The following is a 22,775-nucleotide window of genomic DNA, read 5'->3' as shown; positions in this document are numbered from 1 at the left end:
ATGCCGACTATTACATCAAAACTTCCTAATTCTACGGGTATCAAATCAATCTTAAATGTTTCTCCGGCTAAATTTATTTTACAATCACGGCAAATTTTATCGGCTTTAATTAGTTTACCATTAGCTAACTCAATCATGTACTTAGCATCTAGAGGTAATAATGAACAATTCAATTTAGCATAAAAGTCTCTACACACGTAACTTCTATCGGCACCAGTATCAAATATAATAGATGCGGATAAGTTATTAATGGTAAACGTACCCGTAACAAGCTCCGGGTCTTCACACGCCTCTCTAGCATTAATAACAAATGCTCTTCCACGTGCAGATCCATTATTCTTCCCTAGATTCGGACACTGGCTCTTATAATGACCCTGTTTCCCACACCCATAACAAGTAACAGTGGCCAAGGCAGTTCTATTTGCATTGGTGGCAGGAGTCTTGGTACCGTTTGTATTTGTAGCGGGAACCCTACAATCTTCAGCAAGATGACCTTTTCGATTACAATTGTTGCACACCACATTACAATAACCAGAGTGATGTTTGTGGCATCTGTTACATAAAGGATTTCCTCCTTTGTAACCTGAGTTTGAACCGCTACCCGCACCTTGCGTGGTTTCTTGTTTCTTGTTGGATTGTTGATGATTACCTTCCCACTTTCTTTTGTTTCCCGATGTCTTGACATCGGTGTTCTTATCCAGAATAATCTGGTCCATCAATTTGTTCGCCATGGTGATAGCTTCACGAATAGTCTTGGGTTTGGATGCTGTAACATTTGCCTTGACCTTTTTAGGCAAACCGTCTTTGTACAGTTCAATCTTCCGTTCTTCGGTTGGTACCAATTCGGGACATAGCAAAGCTAATTCCATGAATCGCTGATTATAGTTGGTGAGTTCAGTACCAACAGCTTTCAGGCTTCGTAATTCAGCTTCCAACTTCCTAACCTCGTTCCTTGGACAATATTCGTTGATTAGCATTGTTTTAAATTCTTCCCAAGGAGTATCATAAGCTACATCTCCTCCTACGGCCTTCACATAGTTTTTCCACCACGTGAGTGCACTATCTTGTAGGGTGCACGATGCATACTTGGTCATGTCCTTCTCAATACAACCACTGATTTTAAACACAGACTCAATCTTTTCGATCCACCGGGTTAAACTGACCGGTCCTTCTGTTCCACTGAATGATGAGGGCTTGCAACCTTGAAAAGTTTTGTAAGTGCACCCCACACGAGGATTTGGGTTAACTGCAGCACCTCTTGCAGCCTCAACCCATAACATTCTGTCGTTCACTCGCTGATTGATGAGTTCCTGGATTTCTTGTTCCGTCATTCGGTTCAATCGCGCCATAATCTTCAATAAGAATGAAAAAAAAATTATTCACATGGAATATTATAGATGTAGTATGTGTTTACAGTACATCGTAGCTTATTAATAATATGAACCAGTTATTATTATAAAAGCCTTTTCTTCTTATTAGCATTTTATAATTATATCTAGGGTAGTACCTACCCGTTAAAGTTCATACTTAATAGCTTAGTACGAAAATCAATTACTACCACCCAAATAATACTTAACCATGGAAAATTATTGCATTTCACACTTCACTATTTTACATATGCTTATCTTACATCAAACATTAAGCAAACCACACTAGTAATATTATACAAAACATTATATGATCCCATGGTTTAAAACAACAGCGCATCATTTAACCCAAAGCGTTTGTGTTCAAAGAAATTGCTTAAAGGTTATCCTGGTTATCTCCCTGCGTTTTGGCTGAGGAACTGAAGAACTGGATGTCGGGATAGAACTAATAGGAATAGCGGAAATAGGTGTGGAAGTATCTGGTGGAGTTGGTGCCACAACATCCTCTCTAGACTCGGGATTTAGATTTTCCATTTCAGTAGCCTTTCGTTTCTTTCCTCGTTCGAACTTGTCTTTCATAATTTCCTGTATTTCTTCCTCCTCAGGATCACTTTCCTGTTCCTCTTCAATTGATTCATCCGAAACTTGTGAGTCTTCCCCAAAGGTGTCGTTTTCATCATCGGATAGGTTAATGATTGGAACACCATCTGAAGATTCTGGTTCGGAGTCGCTGAATGTGATAATAAGTTCTAAGCCAGACATCTATCACATAACAACTAGCACGTTAATACCACATAATATTTACATATTAATTTTTAACCAACAAGGATAAGCAATAGTTTTCGAAATCAAACACGGTCAAAGTCCAGACTCACTAATGCATCCTAACCAACTCGATAAGACACACTAATGCAAATTTTCTGGTTCTCTAAGACCAACGCTCTGATACCACATGTCATAACCCGACCTTAACCATAAGGACGAATACAATAACATATGATTTCATCGCGAGGTATTGACCTCTATATGCGACATTTTTCAAAAACTGCATTCATTTTTTACAATACAAACCATAACTTTTATTACAAATACAAGGTTTAAATAAGATAATAATGATTATCGTTTAGCGATAATCTTAGACTTACAAACTTTATATATGATAATAACAATACGACTTCCAACATATTTTACATTACAAATCCTCCGATATGTAGTTTTATTTTTGACACAAATATGCATACTCAAGATCTTGCTTAAATTCAACATGTTGCAGCGGAAGCTTTTAGTTATCACCTGAGAATAAACATGCTTAAAATGTCAACATAAAGTTGGTGAGATATAGGTTTAATGCCGGCAGCGTTATAAATATAGACCACAAGATTTCATATATAAACGTTTTAATAAAGATATTCTAAGTTGTTGAGCACTTGATAACCATACTTAACATTTAATCAACGTCGCATATTCCCTTTATTATGAAATCTTACTACACCGTACCAAGTGTAGTCACCGAAACGAAGTACTGTGTAACCGTTGAATACTGGTCGTCCAGTCCGGTTGGGGTTGTCAGGCCCGATAGATCTATCAACAGGATTCGCGTTTACAATACCTCATGTAAATAGTAGTTACCAAGTTACAGGGAAGTATGCCAGTGGTACAACTCAACGTAGAATATATATTTTTAATCACTTGTGTCCATAACGTAAATCATAAAATGCATGTATTCTCATCCCGAAATATTTAGAGTTTAAAAGTGGGACTATATACTCACCTTTTCCTTGAAGGTATTTAACTCGACTTGGTCTCCGATAGATATCACGAACCTAACCATATATATAATATATCAACATATTTTCTTTTCAAGTAATCGTTACATATATATATACTTATAATACTTTTAATATTTTCTTAGTCCGTAGTTAGCAGTCTGTTGTTAATGGTCCACAATTAGTTGCTCAATAAAATAAATAAAGACCCCATCGTATTCGTATTGATTAGAATTAATCTCGACCCATGGTACCATGTTGTCAAATGACGTGTTGCGTACATAAAGTACCGTGTTGTCAGATGACGTGTTGCGTACAATCATGAGGTCTTATGATTAATCTTCTCGTGTTGTTTACGGGTGGTCCTGAAATATATAAAATCAAATCATAAGTAAATATATATTAAATATTATGTTAATTAGCCAATATATGATTAATCCGATTTTGTCATAATATGATATATTACAGGTTTTGAAGTGTTTTAAAAATCAAATTAGAAGGATCTATTTAGTTTGCGAACAGGTTTGAAATCATTCAAACTATGTTCTTGTTGTTAAAAATTTTATAACACAAAATAAGATAGCTATATAAATATGAATTGAATAAGATTATGAATAAGGTTACTACCTCAAGTTACTTGGATAAAGCTACTGGAAAAGATAGAAAATAATCTTGATCAAACTTTCTTATGATGATTATAAGTTGTTCTTGAAGCTAGTTCTTCATGAGTATTTGCTGAGATTGTGAAGAACACTTAGAATTCTTAAGAGTGTGTTTTTGGTTAGAGAAAGATGGTTGTAAGAATGAAATGAAAAACCAAGGTGATGGTGATACTTATAGGACAGTCTGGTTGTTGAGGGAACAAGGACAAATTATTGTGTTGAATTTTTAAGTAATAATGTATGCTAGCTTACAAATAAGATTCCCTCTTATCTAGGGCAGATCTAAGGCTGATAAGGATATTGATTTGATGTGTATTTACCAATAGTAAATACGTATAGATGATGGGTATGATACGATAAAAGAAGCTCAAAATCGGGCTTTTATTTTGGGTCCAACCGGGCCAAAAATAAAATTTTAAGACATTTTTAATAAAGCAATGTTAGCCCAAAAAAAAAAAATTCCAAGCTGACCTGGCAGCTCGACCCCAGCCAGGGGCTTTGCCCCTTGGACCCCGCCAGGGGTTTCCACCCCTTGGACCCCGCTTATTGGGGGCGCTGCCCCCGAACCCCCGTCATAATCAAGATAAGTTCAAACAAGTGTGCACTCCACACTTCCCCAAACTTGTTCGATATTTATCAAGATTATTTTGGTTACAAATTAATCCCATTACACTTAAATCATATTAGTGACATAAATCACAACACATTATAGATTGTAAGTATATATGTCAAAGAACGTTACATATAGTTATCGTTTTGAAAACTTAAGTTAGTGGTCTCAAAGTATACTTATAACTCATTGTTGTTAGTTCACAATGAAATGTTAAACCATCCTTAAATCATGTTAAATATGTATAGATATGTACATATACATAATCGTATAATTATCATGTGTTATATAGTTCGTGATATCATCGGTCAAATTGGACGGTCAAACGTTGTGTAAAACTCTTTTCAAAAATATAAGTCTCAACAGTTTAGATTGCTTATCATGTTGGTAAGGTTTAATTTATGTAAATATTAATCTCATAAGTATAGAACGATCGGAAAATTCCGGGTCGTTACAATGAACTTACTATCGATGACAAACTCCACTTCCTAGGAGAACCGGTTGAAATTGTGAATCGTGAAACCAAACTCTGAAACGACGTAAAACCCCGACTATCAAGTTCGTTGAAATGTCCAAGGGAGTACCTTCACTTATTCGTAGAATTTGCAACGCAAGACCTCAAGGAAGAATCAACAAATACTTCTTCCAACTAAATTTCGGGACGAAATTTCTTTTAAGGTGTAGGTAATGTAACATCCCGCATTTTTCCGTTAAATTATTTTAACGCCCATTTTTTTTTTTAGATAATATCTTCCGTTATCTAAATTCGTACCTTTCGTTGACTAACATTCTAAATATTTCATTTATTTGGTTATAACATCTCCCGGTTACTCTAGCGTTTTTAAAATATTCGTTGGGTTAATTCCCGCACCCGCTTTGAAACTTGAGGGACCAAAGTTGCCAAGTGAGCAAAGTGGTGACTAGGTCAACTAGTCAACCACTTCACCACCACCACTCATTCAACCTCCTCATCTCTTCTCTCTTTTATCTTTTCCATTTTTGAACTCAAACACCCATTTCATTAATTCATCATCCAAATCCGAATCAAGAAGGAAACATCAAAACAAATTACATATTCGTGATCGTCTCTTCATCCTCTACATTTTGGTACCAATTTCATCACATTTGCGTAACTTTTCTAAAACACTAGATTTCTCTAAATTCGTTTTATATACTTGAAATGGTGTTCCATATATATATATATATATATATATATATATATATATATATATATATATATATATATATATATATATATATATATATATATATATATATATATAGTTAGTGTCTATGGCTCAAGTATAACATGAATATATGTTTTGTTTGCTCGATTTGTTGTTTTGGGTAACTAGCATGAACTTGAAAATGGGTGTGCTTTATCTTTGATTTTGGATGAGTTAATGTTGTGAAATTGTTAAAGTTCATGTTTTAATTGTGTTACTAGTATCACTTGCTTCGTTTTGATGCGTAGGTTGATTAAGAAAACTTCAAACACATGATTATTGATTTTTGTGAATTTTAGTTAGGGTTTGATAGACTTAAAACGAACTTTTGATGTTTTGAATGCCATGAAATGTTATTAGTAAGTGTTTAGTTGTAATGTATGTTTCATTACCTTCAAAACGGCACATCATGTGTGTGAAATGATCACTTGACGAGATTTCGGTTATTGTAATTGATGTTTTTGCTTGATGAAAAGTGGTTAGTTGTATTCCTTGTCAAAAGAGCTTTCCAACGATATAAGATACGTATTCTAAGTGTTTACGATTTGTGATTTGTGCTAAATTGAGGTTTGGTTGAGACTCGAACTTTTGAAACAGACCAGGCACCAGGCCACGCCTATTGGCGCGGCGCGACAGCAGGGGCCGCGGCGCGGCATTTGCCGTGTTTGGCTTCTGACCTACTTTGTCAAATTTCTAAAAATGTTTGCTATGCTACGCACCTCCGATTCACATGTAACTTGTTCTAACATGCTTATATATGATTAAAAACTTCAGAAAAATAGTTTGGGACCCGACCCGAACGTGTTGACTTTGACTTGACCGAGTTTGACTTTTAGTCAAACTTAACCAAACACTTATGCAATCGTTCAAATTTTATTTTATACTTGATTCTTGCATGAAACTTGACAACGTGATTCACATGCTATATTTAATCGAGTCGTAACGAGCCATAGGACTAATTGAACACATTTCGCCCTGCCTTGTGTCGTAACCGATTAATTGATACAACTTACTTGTTTAGGTCAAGGCTAAGCAACTTTCATGCACACGTTTACTTTGTGAAGTACATTTATACTCGTGCACTCGAGGTGAGATCATAGTCCCACCTTTTCAACAACTTTTATACTTTTAAATCGTGGGCTGAGAAACATATACTTTGTTATATCTTGTACTACTTACTTTTATGTTTTGAACACAAGTCCGATGAAACAAACATTCTACAGCGAGTTTAGAACAAAATCCTCAATTTTATTATCATTAGTTACACTTGCCGGGTGTAAGCGAGAACTTATGTTGTATGGATCCATATGGGTTTGACAAACCCTCATTCAAACGGTTCGCTACCGTTTACGAATGAAATATATTTTCGAGAAACAGTGTATGTTTTAACACTATTGTGATGGGGTTCTATGGAAGGAAATGTTAAGCATTGATAATTGGGTGCTCGCGAAAAAACTTTTGGAATGCAACTTTTGGATGATCAATTTTATGGAAATACTAAATCTTGTGATTCAAAAATAACGTTTATTGCTACATCTATGATTTCACCAACGTTTTTCGTTGACAGTTTTCTATATGTTTCTCAGGTTCATACTTGGCTACTTGACACATGCTTCCGCACACTTTGATTACTTGCTTGGAGTCAAGCATACATGCATACGCTAGGGATAGCGCTTTTGGATTCAAACTTTAAGCATACATACTTTCGCTATTTATAGCAAACCGTGATTTTAAACTAATTATGTCACAAGTTGTTTCATTTACACTTCATAACTTTTGTATACTTAAACTTGTTGTCGATCCGTTTGGTAAACTAAACTTTGTAAGTTTTGTACTTTTTAAATGAATGCGACATAATTTTGGTCAAACGCGTCTCACATAGAGACTATGACCACGCAACGGAACCTAAGTAGCGGTGCTGTCAATGACGATTTTGCCGGGTCGTTACACTAGTTGAATCTCAAACTCAATTTTTCACATCTCAGAAACAAACGAATGAACAAAATGCCCAAGCATTTAGAAATCAACAAGCTTCTATTCAGAATTTGGAACAAGAAGTAAGTACCCTAGCAAGGTTGATAGGTGAAAGAAAACCGGGAAGTCTACCAAGTGATACAAATGCTAACCCCCGGAATGAAACAGCTAAAGCCATTACCACGAGAAGTGGTATCACACTTAAACAACCTGAAATACCTGTAATTTCTGATGAAGCTATTCCTACTCCACAAGAACTAAAACCTGAACAAGATAAGGAAACAGAACCGGTAGTTGAAAAGGTTAATGAAGATAACACAGTTAAGGCTAAACCTTATGTTAAACCATACCAACCACCACTTCCTTACCCAAGTAAAATGAGAAAAGAAAGACTTGAAGCCGAGCAATCCAAATTCTTGGATATGTTTAAACAAATAAATGTAAACCTTCCTTTCATTGATGTAATTTCAGGAATGCCAAGATATGCTAAATTCCTGAAAGATCTAATCACAAATAGAAAGAAAATGGAAGAACTCTCGGCTGTTACTATGAATGCAAATTGTTCTACAGTGCTATTGAATAAGATACCAGAAAAATTATCAGATCCAGGAAGTTTCACAATTTCATGTTTTCTGGGAAGTCTTAGTTCAATAGAAGCATTGGCAGACTTAGGTGCTAGTATAAATTTAATGCCGTATTCACTATACGCTAAACTAGACCTTGGAGAATTGAAACCAACAAGAATAAGCATACAACTAGCTGATCGATCAGTAAAATATCCTAGAGGGATAATGGAGAACATGCTAGTTAAAGTTGGTACTTTAGTATTTCCAGTAGATTTTGTTATTCTGGATTTTGTTATTCTGGACATGGAAGAAGATTCTCAAGTTCCTCTCATATTAGGAAGACCATTCTTAAACACATCTAAAGCAATAATAGACGTGTTTGGTAATAAAACTGACCCTAAGTATAGAGGACGAGAGTGTTACCTTTTCTGTTGATAGAGCCATGCAACAACCACAATCTACAGATGATACATGTTATCATATTCAAACTATAGATTCACATGCAGAATTGTTAGAAGAATTTCCAGAATTACAAGGAACAGGAGAATGTTCTTTAGGAGAAGGAACTGAACCAATTGATGAAGCTGAAATGTTAGCGACACTCATGGCTAATGATTATGAACCAACAACAGAAGAAATTCAAATGCTAAAAGAAGAAGACAGATATCGATACAAATCATCGATAGAAGAACCACCGACATTAGAGTTAAAGCCACTTCCAAACCATTTGGAATATGCTTATTTACATGGTGAATCTGAATTACCTGTAATAATATCGTCTTCTCTTTCGGAAAATGAAAAATCTCAACTCATTACTGTGCTAAAAGCTCATAAATCAGCTATTGCATGGAAGATTCATGATATTAAAAGAATAAGTCCTTCGTATTGCACACATAAAATCCTTATGGAAGAAGGTCATAAAACATATGTGCAACGCCAACGAAGACTAAATCTGAATATGCAAGATGTTGTTAAGAAAGAAATTATTAAACTGCTCGATGCAGGTTTAATTTATCCAATCTCTGATAGTCCATGGGTAAGCCTAGTTCAATGTGTACCTAAGAAGGGTGGCATGACTGTCATCACAAATGATAAAAATGAGCTTAGTCCTACTAGAACTGTAACAGGATGGCGTGTTTGTATAGATTATAGAAAATTTAATGACGCCACCAGAAAAGATCACTTTCCCTTACCTTTCATTGATCAAATGTTAGAAAGATTAGCCGGAAATAGTTACTATTGTTTTCTTGACGGTTTTTCCGAATACTTTCAAATTCCAATAGCACCCGAGGACCAAGAGAAAACAACGTTCACGTGCCCTTATGGTACTTTTTCTTACAAACGCATGCCATTTGAACTTTGCAACGCCCCTGCAACCTTTCAAAGGTGCATGATGGCGATTTTTCACGACATGATAGAAGAATGCATGGAAGTATTCATGGATGACTTTTCAGTCTTCGGTTATACTTTTGAAACATGTCTAGTTAATCTTGAACGAATACTAATTAGATGCGAACAATCAAATCTAGTTCTTAATTGGGAGAAATGCCATTTCATGGTTAAAGAAGGCATCGTTCTTGGTCATAAAATTTCAAAGGAAGGAATTGAAGTGGATAGAGCTAAAGTAGATGTAATTGCTAAACTTTCACATCCCACCAATGTTAGAGGAGTTAGGAGTTTTCTAGGGCATGCCGGTTTTTACCGACGTTTCATAAAAGATTTTTCCAAAATTGCCACTCCTATGAATAAACTCCTAGAAAAGGATGCTCCATTCATCTTTTCAGATGAATGTATCAAATATTTTAATATTCTTAAAGAAAAACTCACTAATGCGCCGATCATGATAACTCCAAATTGAAATCTATCGTTTGAACTCATGTGTGATGCAAGTGATTTTGCAATGGGAGCCGTTTTAGGACAACGGATTGAAAAACGATTTCAACCTATTTATTACGCTAGTAAAACATTACAAGGAGCACAAATGAATTACACAACTACTGAAAAAGAACTCCTTGCTATTGTCTTTGCTTTTGACAAATTTCGTTCATATCTCGTTCTAGCTAAAACGGTGGTCTATACCGACCATTCTGCTCTTAGATACCTATTTTCGAAACCAGATGTCAAACCAGGATTAATCCGTTGGATCTTACTCTTACAAGATTTCGATATTGAAATCCGAGACAAAAAAGGGAGCAGAAAATCTCGCCGCTGATCATCTTTCTCGTCTTGAAAATCCCGAATTAGAAGTTCTAAATGAATCGGCCATACAAGATAACTTTCCTGATGAATATCTATTGAAGATAGATTATAATGAAATTCCATGGTTTGCAGACTATGCAAACTACTTAGTATGTGGATTCCTTGAAAAAGGGTTGTCGTACCAAAAACGAAAGAAATTCTTTAGTGATATAAAACACTATTTATGGGAAGATCCACATTTGTTTAAAAGTTGTCCCGATGGAATAATACGCCGATGTGTATTCGGGGATGAAACTAGTCAAATCTTAAACCATTGTCACACAGGACCAACAGGAGGGCATTATGGGCCTCAACTCACAGCAATAAAAGTCTACGATGCTGGATTCTATTGGCCTACAATTTTCAAAGATGCACACCTTCTTTGCAAATCCTGTGATGCATGTCAAAGGGCCGGAAAAATAAGTCAACGTGATGAAATGCCACAAAATGTCATTCAAGTATGAGAAGTATTTGATATTTGGGGTATTGACTTTATGGGTCCATTTCCAAAATCTCATAATAATCTCTACATTCTCGTTGCCATTGATTATGTATCTAAATGGGCGAAAGCACAAGCTCTCCCAACTAACGATGCACGAGTTGTAGTCAACTTTTTAAAACGTCTTTTTGCTAGGTTCGGAACACCGAAAGCTTTAATAAGTGATCGGGGTACTCATTTTTGTAATAATCAACTTGAGAAAGTTCTCAAAAGATATGGAGTAACTCATAAAATCTCAACCGCTTATCATCCACAAACAAGTGGACAAGTTGAAAATACCAACCGAGCTTTAAAACGTATTCTAGAGAAAACTGTAGGATCAAATCCAAAGGAATGGTCTATAAAATTGGAGGATGCACTCTGGGCTTTTAGAATAGCCTACAAAACTCCAATTGGTACCACACCTTTTAAACTCGTTTACGGAAAAGCATGTCATCTTCCAGTAGAAATTGAACACAAAGTATTTTGGGATTTGAAGACATGTAATCTTGATTTACATGAAGCAGAACGTCTACGGTTAAGTCAACTAAACGAATTAGAAGAATTAAGACATGAAGCATACGAAAATTCGTTAATCTATAAAGAAAGAACGAAGAAATGGCATGATAAAAGAATCAGAAGTTCAAAAGAATTTAAAGAAGGAGACAGTTCTTCTTTTTAATTCACGATTCAAGCTATTTCCTGGAAAATTGAAATCAAGATGGTCTGGACCATTCATAGTCAAAAGAGTTTTCCCATACGGAACAATAGAGTTAATAAATTCAAATGGGATTGAATTTAAAGTTAATGGTCACAGAGTTAAACATTACATACATGATCCGATGGAAGTTGACAATGAAGTCAATCATAATTTCACAACCCAAGAAAACCCTCAGAATGAAAACATAAATATGTTATCAATAACATATGAAAAACCAAAATTGGAAGACGGGAAAACTTAAAATTGGAGTGATGAAGAAGAATTTCTATACAAACCTCCCATTCCAAGAAACGAAGAAAAATGTGAACAAGAAGTTCAAGTAGAAGTGAAAGAACTAAGAAAAGATCACTTGGAAAAGGTTAACAAACCAACTCTACTTACTAAAGTAGGAGACCCAGGTGAATTTATCATTTCTTGCTTGCTTAATGATGGTGCTATGTATAATGGACTCGCAGATTTAGGAGCAAGTGCAAATGTTATGCCTCTTTCCTTATATAAAAGATTAGGTGTGGGTAAATTAAGACCAACCAGAATAGGTGTTCAATTATTTGCTCAAACCATTAAACACCCGGTTGGAATAGCAAACAATTCACTTGTTAAAGTGGGAAGTTTGACCTTTGTTGCAAACTTCATAGTTATTAATATAGAGGAAGACCTTGATATTCCTCTAATTTTAGGTCGCCCATTTTTAGCAACCACCGAAGCGTTCATTGATGTAAGAGAAGGTAGAATGACACTTAGGGATGGTGACAAATCAATTACCTTTGTGAACCGAAAGTTTAGATCTCCACCAACCAAAACTGTTGAACCAATAAAAATGCCTAAGTGTGGGGAAGATAAAGCAACAACCAATGATGACCTGATAACAAAGAACCCCGTTGTTGATACGAATTTATATGAACCCATTTTCAACAGTTCAACGAAGAAACTTTATAAACGGATTCAAGATGCTAGGATTAAGGGGAACTTTAAGTTATGTAACCGATTAATATCCAATTTGTCGCCTAAAGAAAAGGCAATGTTAGTTGAATTTGTGAAAGTTACAGAGGAAGTCAACAATTGGCTTGAAGCAAAAGTCAGAGATATACAAGTTATTGATAGTCCAATTGAAAACGAAGTTAATCACAATTTCGACACTACAGATAACTAAGTGTGGGAAGGTTCGAATCTTTTTAGGGTAATATATATTTCTGTTAGAGTTAGATATTCTGTTTTCGTGTAGTTTCCGAGAATGGAATCCGAATGGTCTTTCCCTAGCAGACCCTAAAGAACTAGTCTTCTCCCTTCATTATGAATTTTTAATTTTTTTAGGTTTTACAAGATGAAGAATTCCTTTAATCTGAACCATGGTCTAATGCTACATGCTATGATTACTAAACGTAATAATGACACCCTTCCGAGTGAATTGGTATCATTCATAAGAGGAAAAATGGACGGAGTAAGAAAAGAACTCAGAAAAGATCATCATAAGATACATTTTGGTAAAGGAAAATCAAAATCCGCAACAAAAAGAAGAGCACGACACCTTGAAAGATGTTATAAATGCAGAAAATGGTCACACGAAGGTAAATGTTCAAATAATCAAACATATTCAAATACCGAATTTGTTACTCTATGCAGAGAAGGACCGTTCATATGTTTAGAAGAAAAGATATTGAAGAATCGAGGTTACACTTACGTAGCTATGGAAAACCAAATCACACAACTCTCCTATGAGTCGGCTAAAGCAGGTCTCTGAGAATTCTATCTCACAGGTAAGTATGTACAGTTTTTATTTTTGTTATTATTGCTTTTAACCTTTTGATAATAAACGCTGAATGGTTCACTATAAAGTATTAAATTGGTATTCAATAAAATTAGGTATGCGTAACCGAAATTATTGATATCATACAAAAATTTATTACATCACTGCGAAATTTACCGTTTATTCTTAAGGTATAAATATCTTTAATCAATCAACCCAAAATATTTCAGAAATTCGTCAGGAGTAAAACTAGGTTATGGAACCGAAATTACTTTACCGAAAAGAGGGGCGTATATTTTTGATAATATTTGATTGATTAAAGTGGGATAAAAGACCAAAAAGATTTTTTTTATTTTAATTTTTACCTTGTTTTTAAAATTAATATATAAATATTAAATTAATATTGTAAACTTTTTAAAACCAATATATTTAAGTTTTTAAGTATTTTTAAAAATTAATATTTTCAATATAAGTTTGTATGTATAAAAATTTTAATAATATGAATTTTTAATTTTATGCATTTTAAATATAAGTTTGGTGTGAATTTAAAAACAAAAAATGTACTTTATTTCATTAAGTTAAAAATTTGATATCTAAAAATTCGTCGTGAGTTGAAAACTAGGTCGTTGAACTGAAATTTCTTTACCGGAGGGCCGGACGAGAACTTTTATTATCATTAATTTTAATCTCATTAAATTAAAGTATTCCAAAAATATAAAAAAACTCAAAAATCTTTGCTTTTAAAACAACGCTTTAAAATGTCAAATTTTTAAAATTTTGTTGAGAGACGGACTAGGACAACGATCCGAAACGCCCTCATTCTAAAAGAAACAAATTTTTAAAATTTATTAATCTATGTTTTATTAGTAAAGGTTTTTATTAAAAAAAAAAAAAAAAAACCCGAGACCCATGCGATCGCATGGGATTTACACTACACCTCCATGCGATCGCATGGAGGCAAAATACTGGACAGGTATAAAAATCAGTCGAGTTCTCTGTCTCACACCATCACACACACAAACACACGAGCATACACTCATATAATCACCAAAAATCACCAATTTTCAACTAAATTCAACCAAATTTCTTGCTATAATCCGCTCTAATCATGAAATTGTTCAGAAGTTTTTCAAAGAAGGTAACAATTATACCCCTAAACCTCTTTAAATTTGATTTTTAGTGTTCTTGAGCTATAATTTACCTAATTTGATTTTGTTAATTTCTAGTGTAATTAGAGTTAAATTGTTAGTATATTATGCATGTATAACCTAGATTGATGCTATTTAACATGATTTGAAGCCAAAAACTTCAAAATTTTTAGGAATCTAGGGTTTGTGTTCTTGAGCAATTTGGGGCTTTTTGATATAAACAGGTTATGGCCGATTTTTGTCATGAATTATTGCTAAATTAAGTAGTGTAACATGTTTAGGTAGCTAAATGATCCAAACTTTGATCCTAAACATGATTTTTGAGAATTAAAGTGGACTTTTTAGGTCTAAAATTCATGAACTTGATTAAATTGATGTAAATGCCATTTGAAACTTATTTAATTGCTAGTAATGGTTATTTTGACATGTTATTTGAGTAGAATGCTTATGAACTTTGTAAACATTTTCATATATGCTTATTTGAAAAAAATGTAGAATTGTTAAAATTGTGAAAATGTGTATAAGTTAAATTTTGATTAAACATGTTATTGTAATTGTTTCAAGTTGTTATTTTTCTAACACTAATGCATATTTGGATGCACAAATTTTGTGTTTAATGTGTTTTGCAGAGATTTACCAATACTGATGGTGCATCGTCATCATCTAGACAACCTGCTCCAGAACCTGAACTAGAAATGCAATATGAACTGGAGCAACAATAGGAACAACAACAACCTGATCAACACGTACCATATTATGATCCGCAACAAGAATATGTTAATGTCTACATAATTTTTTTGATTCATCCGATAGTAGAACACCCAACGATTCATGAAGAACAGTTGCATCCTAATTTGAGATTTGATAGAAGTTGGAGAGATTACCCGACGTATCAAAGTAACAAATTCAAACTGGTAACGAAAAATGTAGAAGTGCCAAGGGTAATCGATTGGGAGCATTTGTAAAGGGTCCAACTAGTTAACTCAGTTAGGTAGCATATGATCAAAGGTATGGCAGCTCTTCTTTTTCCGATTGAGAACGTTTATTCACCATTCGTAGGCCTGTATATAAAGAGTGGTGCATTGAGCTTATGAGTACTATTTCCCTTAATGCGGATGTAGTTAGGTTAGATGATAGAAGTTTTCTTAGATTTTTACTTGGCCGTAGGATGTACAGGATGTGCATGTTGGACATGGCCAGGGCTTTACAGATTTACACTCCTGGTGAATTACTCCTACCCGATTGTACAAATTTGATTTATCATGGGGAGCGGGTAGATAGGAATTTTGACGCGGACACCGTCTGGAGGCGTATGTCAGATTATAATGTTTTTACGCTGGGAGGAAGACACTCCTATTTAGATATTAACAAAGAAGAGCTACGTATTATACATGGATTTTTAGCAAATTCGATTACATAAAGAGGTAAAAACAAAGAGAAGATGACCTTACACGATTTATTTTACCTTAAGTGTATTCGAAACCCTAGAAGCTTTGTTAATATCCCTTACTGTGTTGGTTTTTATCTGTCCAAAATGGTAGCAGGAATACAGGACGGGGGAATAATAGGAGGAGGTATTTTTGTTACTCTCATTGGAGAGTATTTAGGTGTAGATAGGGACCAAGGGGATCCACTGATGGTGTGTAGGGAACAGGTTGATACTTTAGGATTGAAGGTCTATCAGGGTGCTAAGGTATTAAAGAGCAAACGCAATCAGGCAGTACCATATGATGGTCATCATCCACAGGTAGAGAGAGGTTCAGATGAGGAAATGGAGGAATCGGATGACATTAGGGATGCCATTAGGGAGGCTATGACTGACGTCTACCAGTGTATAGATGAGGTAGTAATGACAAACCAGGATAGACATAGTCGGTACGAGCAGTGGCAAGCCGAGAATGTGTACGAGCATTCCAGGCAACGACAACATGATAGATGTCACTATCATCAGCATCAGATCATGAGCCAGCTCTCACCTCAGATACCAAATAACTATGTACCAACCCGACCTGCTTACTATCCTCCACACCAGCCCGATATGCGACCACCATTTACTCTCTACGACCCTAACCAGGCCTATCAGTACACCTATAACCAACCATGGAACTCGCCCGATGACATGAACTGGAACCCCTATCCAGATTGAAATAGTTCCCGTTGGTGATTTTTATCTTTTATTATTTTTATTTATTTATGTTTAAACATATAAAATTGTGATACTTTTAATGTAATGTTTAATATTTTTATTATGTTGTACTAATATTTCATATTTGATTTGAAAGTGGGATGTTAAGTCCCATTTCAAATTACCATACATGTTATTATTTGTATGTATGTATATTGTCATGTACACAACAGGGTAAAACAACTTATTTTCAAAGACTGGCATTAAGTTCAGCAAAAGCTACTAATTTTGACGACAAAACGAAAAACAAATGTGATGTAACAACAAGACGGAATGAACAAATGATGTGCACCATTTATCATTCAACAAACAAACGCCAACATGTTTGGAAACTTTGGTAAAATGTAATCATTTTTCTACACTAATCTCCCTCAATAATTTAAATTGTTACTGATTTCTTGCAAATGAGGGCATTGCAAGATCTTAAGTGTGGGAAGGGGTTAAATTCTTTCGGATTTTTAAAAATTTTAATTTAAACACTTGGTTACCATTAAAAATACTAGTAATGCAGTAGTTGTATTAGAATCTAGTGCTCTCTGATAATAAAGAACAGCCTTAGTCTTATATACTGACTACCAATTCTAGTAAACTTTTTCAAAATTTTCAAATAAATGAATTCAAAATCATGTTTATACATATTTATGAACGATAAAACTAGGTGTTAATACCGAAATTATTGTTACCTCGGAAAGGACATAAATTAAGAAACAACCCAAAATGTTAGAATTCATTTAAAATGGAATAGAGGACAATAAGAAGGCAAAGAAAGGAAAATAAAAGCCAAGTGTGGAAAAAATTTACCAAGTTATTTAGAACATATGTCACATATTTTTGTACAAATAATTGAAGATACTTTTGTTTTGGACAATTTTAATCAGTTTTACCCAGTTTATTGTAATATAAATGAAATTTGAAAGGAAGTAAAGTATTCCGAGAGAAAAATACACGCGCTTCTTGATTTAGGTCAGGAAGTTGTCATCCAGACCAGTTGTAGAGTCTACGAAAAACCTTAAAAAGTTTTCTCAAAAATCAGCTGGAAATCCACGAACCTCAGCATCAAACAGGGTCGCCAAGTGGTCAGACTTATCCTAACCATGAGAGGATCTGTCTCGTATAATTGGGGGGCACCGTGCAAGTTAGCTTATAAGACTAATGAATCAGATCCCCAGAAAGGATAATCTCCTTAAAGATCAAAAATCAGCTTTTAAGACTGATATTACTCAATCCTTGAGATTGACTTTAAAGTTTGAGAATTCAAATTCATGGAATTCAATGATATCTAAACTCGAGCTTGAACGAGAAAATATTTTGATCAAATTACAAACCGATTTGTTTTCTGAAAACCCATTTTCAATGCATTCATTACCATTAAACGTAAAATCCTAGGAATTCACCTGGAATTCATTAGGTCACCTGAACCAAATCGGGTGTCAACCGTAAGAACGGTGGTTGCATAGCATGGTCGAAGACAGGACCTTGTGCCAGACTGAAAAACTATAGGGTGATCTTTACTATTGCTCCTACAAAGGATAGTAATTGCATCCGACACGTTATAGACCATAATTAAAAGCATGTCACGGGACATTGCCTTAACAGTTGCTTGTTCAACGCTTTTCTTTACAACCGGATGGTAGTTTACCAAAAGGTAATATACGGAGCAAGTAAACTGGACGTGTTGCTTTCCCAATACAAGGTTAGCAAGTGGGTGACACAAAACCGCAAAGTTTTGAGCTAAAATTTTCAAATCTGAAACCCACAAAACCCACAAAAACAATTTGCAAACACCGGTGAAGGGTTATTCTGGAAAACTTATCTAGGGTAAAAGCTAGATTAAATTTTTAAAAAGATCAAATGTTTTCATAAAGATCCAATTTCCTTAAGGATCTAAATTTTCATAGTCATGTGGGACTGTAAACCACAACGTTACAATCATTGTTCATACCACCGTATTAAAATCACTGATGTACAAAGTGTGAAGAATAAAGAAGTGATTCTAGTATTTTTATTTCAAGACTATATTGCTTGAGGACAAGCAACGCTCAAGTGTAGGAATATTTGATAATGCTAAAAACAAACATATATTTCATAGCATTATCCCTCAAGAAAGACAAGCTTTTAGTTGCAATTGTTCTATTTACAAGTGATATTCGTTTAAATAATAAAAGGTGAAGACAAAAGACAGATTCGACGATTTGAAGACGCAAACGACCAAAAAGCTAAAAAGTACAAAGTACAATTGGTTCAAATTATTGATGAGAAACGTCTCAAAATTACAAGAGTACAAGACGCAAAATGCAAAGTACAAGATATTAAATAGTACGAAAGGACATTCGAAAATCCGGAACCGGGTCCAGAGTCAACTCTCAATGCGCGACGCAACGGACTAAAAATTACAAGTCAACTATGCACATGAATATAATATAATATATAATTAATTCTTAAAATATATATATATATATATATATATATATATATATATATATATATATATATATATATATATATATATATATATATATATGTTATATTATATATTAAAACCGTCGGCAAACAAGAAAACAAAGCTTCCTGAGCTGTAAAAGAAGGCCATGCGATCGCATGGCCAGGAAGACCAATTTCCATGCGAACGCATGGAAAGAAGTTGGTAGCCACATCTATAAATTTCGCAGTTTTCAGCCGATTTATGTACACATATTTTCAATCTCTCTCTCACAGATATATATATATATATATATATATATATATATATATATATATATATATATATATATATATATAATTTTAATTTTAATTTTAATTTTAATTTAATAATAATAAGGGTATGTTAGCGAATGTTGTAAGTGTGTAAGTCGAAATTCTGTCCGTGTAACGCTACGCTATTATTAATCATTGTAAGTTATGTTCAACCTTTTTAAATTAATGTCTCGTAGCTAAGTTATTATTATGCTTATTTAAATAGAAGTAATCGTGATGTTGGGCTAAAATATTAAAGACGGGGTAATTGGACTTTGTACCATAATTGGGGTTTGGACAAAAGAACGACACTTGTGGAAATTAGACTATGGGCTATTAATGGGCTTTATATTAACTAAATGATACCTCGTTAATTTAATATATAGACTTATAATTTGACGTATTTATATATAACCACATACGCTTAACTAGGTACAGTGGGCGGGATATCTATAAATACCAATAATTATTCATTTGACTGGACACAGGGATGGATTAATAATCAATAGACTCGTTGAAACAGGGGTGGATTACATTCAAGTGTAATTGGTGTAATTGTTAACAAAGTAGTAAAACCTTGGATTACACGCAATCGATAACCTGGTGTATTCATTAAACAAAGTATTAAGACCTTGTTACAGTTCGAATCCCCAATTAGTTGGAATATTTGACTTCGGGTATAAGGATAATTTGACGAAGACTCTCGCACTTTATATTTATGACTGATGGACTATTATGGACAAAACTGTATAGACATATCAAACATTCCAGGACAAAGGACAGTTAACCCATGGTACTAAACTAAAAACAACAGGTCAAACATCATGATTACGGAAGTTTAAATAAGCATAATTCCTTTATTTCATATTTCATCGCATTTTTATTTACTGTCATTTTATTTATCGCACTTTTTATTATCGTACTTTTTATTTATCACACTTTAATTATTGTCATTTACTTTACGCTTTAAATTAAGTTATATTTATTCTTAATATTTTACGTTAGGTTTTAACTGCGACTAAAGTTTTAAAATCGACAAACCGGTCATTAAACGGTAAAAACCTCCTTTTATAATAATAATACTACTTATATATATATATTTATATATTTACAAATATAGTTTTAAAAATATAGCGTTAAACCTGGCTAGATCCCTGTGGAACGAACCGGACTTACTAAAAACTACACTACTGTACGATTAGGTACACTGCCTATAAGTGTTGTAGCAAGGTTTAGGTATATCTACTCTATAAATAAATAAATAACTTGTGTAAAAATGTATCGTATTTAATAGTATTTCCTAGTAAAATATAAGCTATTTCGTATACACCCCTACGCACATCATCTGTCGACCAGATATCTGTATATGATGTGTGTAACTGTCAGATATTGTTACAAGTCACTCTCAAACACGATTAATAAACAACAATCTTACATCATATACATCATACTCTGCAATGTTCAATTGAAATTAAAACATAAAAATTAAAAATACAGTCGGTACCCTTTGTTCTTCACATTTTCAACCAAAATTCGATTTCGATTTTTATCTTGAAATCTATTAATGAGGTTTAGTTAGGAATCATCTATTTGATCTATCTGCAAAGTTTCAAAATTTAATTCATGATATCGAATGTGAATTTTTGAGTCAAACTTTCGTTTTCAAAAAGTCAATGATTTGTTCTTGAGGAAATTCGTGGTCGTGTTTATATTTCAAGCTAAATTGGGATTACAGAAAGTTTATAAGTTCTATTTGAAACCATGTTCATGTAGAAACTTTGAGCTAAAACGTTCGAAATCTTCGATTTTGATTTTGTGTTCATATGTTAAAAAAAAACCGCTGTATTGATTTGTTTTGGTTTATTCTTTCTGTTATTTTAATTCAAACTTGTTTCCAATGTTTTTGTTTCAAATTATAAAATTTAAAGTAAACTGATATCTAGTAAATAAAATTGTTTTGGTTTCTGATCGATTAATCAAAAGAAGAAGAAGAAGAAGTAAAACACATTTAAATACGGGTTATAGTTAAAATTAGTTGGAATTTATTTCAAAAAGACAGAAACGGTTAAATGGTCTGAGGTATTAACGGGTATGCGAGAGGTCCCGGGTTCGATCCCTGTCTTGGGCAATTCTTTTTTAGAGGAGATCTTCTAAGGGTATACTCATTTATTTCTTTATTATTATTATTATTATTATTATTATTATTATTATTATTATTATTATTACTATTATTATTATTATTATTATTATTATTATTATTATTATTATTATTATTATTATTATTATTATTATTAGTATTGTTGTTGTTGTTATTATTTTGATTGATTATTAATTATTGTTATTACTACTAAGTATATTAATTATCACTAGTATTATAATTATTGTTATTATTATTATTATTATTATTATTATTATTATTATTATTATTACTAATATAAGTATATTTATAAAAGTTATCATTTATTATCATTATTATAACATTAGATACAATTATGAATATTATTATTATTATTAAGAAAATAATAAAAATTAGTATTATTTTCATTAATATTAGTATTAGTATCATTTTATGACTGATAGTATTATTATTATTAACATAAGTATTATTATAAATATTATCATTATTATTAACATTATCATATTTATTACTTTTATTAATATTATTATTATCACTACAATTATATTATTACTTCTATTAATATCATTATAAGTAGTATTGTTAATGAGTATTACTACGTATTATATAATTACTAAAATCATTATCATAACTAACAGTAATAGTAAAATTAATAGCTTTACATTTTTTATTATTAATATCATTATATTTATCACTAATAGAATTATTAACATTATTATTTTTATTAGTAATATTAAGTATTGTCAATATTATCATTTTACCATTACAAATATCATTTTAGTATTATTACAAATACTAGTTTTAACAAACAAACGATATATATATTTAATACATATAACATAACAAAATTCAATATTTTTATATACAAAATGAACATATAAAACATATATATATATATATATATATATATATATATATATATATATATATATATATATATATATATATATATATATATATATATATATATATATTACTAACATAAAAATGATATAACTAATATATTTATATATATATATATATATATATATATATATATATATATATATATATATATATATATATATATATATATATATATATATATATATATATATGTTCAATTACAACTATGAATATTAATAAATATACAAATGATATAGGTTCGTGAATCCGAGGTCAACCATGCATTGTTCAGTTTTGTCATATGTATTTTTACTACAAAATACAGTATGGTGAGT

This window comes from Rutidosis leptorrhynchoides, chromosome 4 (assembly GCF_046630445.1).
Source record: "Rutidosis leptorrhynchoides isolate AG116_Rl617_1_P2 chromosome 4, CSIRO_AGI_Rlap_v1, whole genome shotgun sequence".
NCBI lineage: Eukaryota > Viridiplantae > Streptophyta > Magnoliopsida > Asterales > Asteraceae > Rutidosis > Rutidosis leptorrhynchoides.
Note: the sequence above shows the minus strand (reverse complement) of the source record.